The sequence below is a fragment of the Euprymna scolopes genome, chromosome 21 (genome assembly GCF_053919585.1).
Source record: "Euprymna scolopes isolate OS-2025 chromosome 21, ASM5391958v1, whole genome shotgun sequence".
Lineage (NCBI taxonomy): Eukaryota > Metazoa > Mollusca > Cephalopoda > Sepiida > Sepiolidae > Euprymna > Euprymna scolopes.
Genome location: NC_136502.1, coordinates 105,651,585 through 105,656,126, shown reverse-complemented (window position 1 = coordinate 105,656,126; position 4,542 = coordinate 105,651,585). Strand labels below are relative to the sequence as shown.

Genomic DNA, 4,542 nt, shown 5'->3' with positions numbered 1-4,542 from the left:
TATATATATATATATATATATATATATATATATATATAAAATTATATAATGTGTAGATAAGCAAGAATAAATAAAAGCGGGAGAGAAAAGGGCAGGCAAGATCGATATCTAGCGATAAATTAGGTGGTTTTGAGTTTTTATTTATTTCCATTTTGTTTTTCATTTTATTCTTCTGCGTTGCATCCCCTTCTGTTTCCCTTTCCCTTTTCCTTCCCTCCCAAGAGCAGAGGGCAAAGGGGGCAGGGCAAAAGGGGCAGGCTGCCTGTGTCTCCATTCCTGGTGAAGCATATCAGCTAATCAGTGGCTGAAGCAGCCATTGCTCACACAACACACTTAATAGGACAGCAGGATTCGTTCTCACACAGCCTGTGCGCGCCGCACACACACGCACGCACACACGCACACACAGAGGCAAAGGCTAATATGTAAGCATTTGATAAACCTCTGCGAACTCGAGTGTGCTTCCTCTTTACCTTTCTCCCTCCTCTTTTTTTTCCGGTGCATGTAGATGAATGTAGTCAAGCCCGCGCTCTCATAGACGCTCGCTCATGCTTGCTTTCACGAACCCTGGCATAACATGCTCCGGTAAACCTGGGTTCATGTATACAGACATACGCGCATATATATCTAATAATGCTATTACACAGGAGCAGTAGAATTCACGTTAGGAACACATCCCGCTGTGGACTCCCGAGGATACAGCTCACAGGTTAGTTGGTATTGAACCTTGCTCGATAATCGGCTCAGTTTGTCTTTGTTATAAAGAAGAAGAAAAAAAGAAGAAAAGAAGAAGAAAAAAGTACAGTAAATTGTTATTTACTCTTAAACTTATCCTTGTTTTTGAATCGACCTTTCCAAGTTATTGTTTTATCTTTTTTTTACAGTTGTTCGGATTTTTTATTCGAGTGGACATAAACATTTTTAAGGTATGTATTTTTATTTATGTATTTATTGTTTTCTTATTTAAAAAAAAAATTGTTCACCGTTTTAATTAAATATAACAGAAACGGAAGCTGGATCTAACCTTTTTTTGGTTTAACGGCAAACCGACCACTTTGGAAACTACTTAACGATGCCAAAACATAAAATACCTGTCTTAAAAGAATTCATTCGACTTAACACACTGTTTTACATATTGTTGGGTTTAACTTTGAGCTGTTCGTTTGCGAGAAAATGAAAAAGGAAAAAAAAAATTAAGAAGAAAAACAGAAAAATTTGTATTTTAAAACTGTCTTCAAGTTTGCTGTGTTGCGGAGCCCCAATATCGAGTTTACAAGTTAGAACTCTCTCTCTCTCTCTCTCTCTCTCTCTCTCTCTCTCTCTCTCTCATACACACACACACATATAATTTATTACTATTGCATGTACACACACTTCTGATATAACAAAGCAATATAACATATTGAATATATACACGTATATATTTCAGTAATACGAGATGCGAGATTAGAGCTTAGTTGAATAGATGCATATGAAAGTATTCACACATTTAACCTGATGATTTTTCACGGGAACGAAACATGAACCTATATGTATAGTTTAACTTGTAAATTTTATATACATGTATATGTGTGTTTGTATGTATATGCATTTGCATGCATATATATATGTGTGTGTGTGTATATATATATATGTGTGTGTATGTGTGTGTATATATATATATGTGTGTATATATATATGTGTGTGAGTGTGTATATATATATATGTGTGTGTGTATATATATATGTGTGTGTATGTATATGTGAGTGTCTGTGTGTGTATATATATGTGTGTGTGTATATATATGTGTGTGTATGTGTATGTGTGCGTATATGTATATGTGCGTGTAAGTATGTATTTGTATACACATATATATATATATATATATATATATATATATATACTTATGCACACACACACACACACACACACACACACACACACACACTCGTATATATATATAGTTTGTAACTTTTACATATATTAGATTCAATATCACGACTGTTGTATTTGTACGTCAAAATTGCTTGTGAAGATATAGATACTAAGTTTTTATATAGTATTTGCGCACGTCTCTTTCTCCAACACTTTTCCTCTCAGTTGTAGATGAAATAGCAACTTGTGTTCAATCAATGGTTTTTAAACGTATTGATAAAAAAGTAAACACAAACTTATAATTATTTTATATGTCTGTGTTAACTAAAATGTGTTACTAAATGTTACTATCTCCACTCTCCATAAGTGACACATGTATAATACAAGGTTAATATTTCCAGAAGTAAAGTAGCCAATGAAGTTTTAACAAGGTTAAAAATACAATCATAGTCAATATTGAAGTATGGCAAAATGCACTTTCTATTTTTTTTACATAAGCATTAATATGTCGCTACATATTCATGAGTATGTTTCGATCAGCTATTTACTAGTAACTAGAGACCTCTTCAGGTGATGCAGCTTATACGAAAGCAAAGTTTGCAATGAAAATGACAGGTCTTCAGTGTTATAGGGAATTAATATGACATGTGTGCGTGTGTGTGTGTTTTATTTATTTTCCTACAATATGTTTGAACAGAAAGCACTACCGAAATGCTTATTGAGAATGACTTTCCCTCACTAATATGATGCCTCTAGATAAGATGGACATATATTTTTAAATATAATTCTTCATGAAAATGTGTTTAATCTTTATACGACTTATCAGCGTGGCTAAACATACATATATATATATATATATATATATATATATATATATATATATATATATATATATTATTACATTTTCACCCCAAACAAGGCGCATTGCCACTTTAGTGTAGGGGGCTACTATCAGGGGCAGCAACTACCGGAGCACTATGTTGGGATTTGGGCAGCAAGATGGGGTGTGTGTGTGTGTGTGAGAGAGAGAGAGAGGAAGAGAAAGAGAGAGTATTTTATTTAAATAGTATTCGTTATTGTGTTGAGGATATCCGAGTCTCATCTATCTGGTCATAAAATCCAGCTGGTTTTGTCATAAAGATTTGTCAATCCTGCTTCCTGTACCTAACACAAACGTCCAAAATACGGGCAGTTTGTCGTATTTTTTGTTATCGTTTTTTTCTTCTTTTTTTTCTTTTTTTTAACAATGAAAACGTTTCGAATTATTTTAATGCAAAATAAAAATAATGATAATCGAACACAAGTTGGTTTTGGTATATTCTACTAACTAACTTGTAATATATTCTCTGTCTGCCTGTCTGTCTGTCTGCCCCCCCCTCTCTCTCTCTCTCTCTCTCTATATATATATATATATATATATATATATATATATATATATATATATATATAATTTCAGGTTAAGAATATTCAATGATACAAACCAATGAATTTAACAAGGTTTATATAATAGTGCTCAGTAATATATAGAGCAAGATATAGTTTAATTTATATCCAAATGAACATTGTTTTAATTTTTTCTTAAAAATGCCAAATATTAAAAAAGAAATTTTTGGGGGTATTTGACTTTAAAAAAAAAAAAAAAAAAACACCTTTTTAATCTCCTGATAAAGTAATTCGACCAAAACTGTATGAAGATCATGTAGCGACATTAAAATACATAAAAACTGACACACATGTTATGTATCTACATAAAATTTTATATAAATACTTTCAGTATTTATTTCGACAGTGGTCAATATGTAAGTATAGTTAGGTAGTATGTTTTGTAAATATATATATTGTAATTAAGCTACACAGAATTTTTCGTTTTTCATGTTCGTGATGATTCGTCAAGCAATATTTCAAAATTTATAACCATTTTTAAATAATTACAGACACTAGTGTTTCATCCATTCAGGAATCATCAGTGCAGGGTGTCATGATCACAGCCGGTCAGGAGATTCGAACCCGCCATGGAGCTATCTCTGACTCCATTAGCAAGAAACAAACCACACGGATAACTTTAACCGTGAGAAATATCGTTGAAATTAAAATTATCTTAAATCCGAACTCATATATATATATGAGTTGAGATTTAAGATCATTTTTATTTTTTTTAGACAACTAAAAATGAATTCAATTTCATTTTATTAAATAAAGCATGTATCACTTTCAAATAAAATATACTAAACCCCCTTATTATTTCTCATATACATACATATACGCATTCACAAATATATATATATATATATATATATATATATATATATATATATATATATATGTGTGTGTGTATGTTTATATATTAAGATGTGCATATTTATTTACAAATATTACTTAAAGTATATGCTATATATGCACAAAGAGATTTTTGAATATATTTGATCACTCTCTCTCTCTCTCTCTCTCTCTCTCTCTCTCTCTATATATATATATATATATATATATATATATATATATATATATATATATATATATATATATATTAGTAGCCTGGCAAGGCCACAGAGAAGACAACCAAGCAAAAAAAAAAAAAAAAAAAAAAAAAAGAAACTTAAGTAAAATTCATCCCAAAGTAGCAAAACTAAAGCTGGCTTGCCAGGACACTATATATACAAATGTAGGCAAGTTGTGGCACATTTTATTGGT

General features: G+C 31.1%; 1 protein-coding gene across 4 annotated transcripts in view; it reads left to right on the top strand.

Annotated features, from left to right (window-relative positions):
* The first annotated feature begins 272 nt into the window (after positions 1 to 272).
* Positions 273 to 4,542, top strand: part of LOC145242652 (protocadherin beta-2-like) — a 269,133-nt gene continuing 264,863 nt past the window's right edge. For 3 of the 4 annotated variants that reach the window (XM_080105776.1, XM_080105777.1, XM_080105778.1), the window contains exons 1-2: positions 276 to 709; positions 885 to 926. The gene's annotated coding sequence lies outside the window, so the exon portion shown is untranslated. Of the gene's footprint in view, positions 710 to 884; positions 927 to 4,542 lie in introns of all 4 variants that reach the window. The other variant, XM_080105775.1, reaches the window with a different exon arrangement.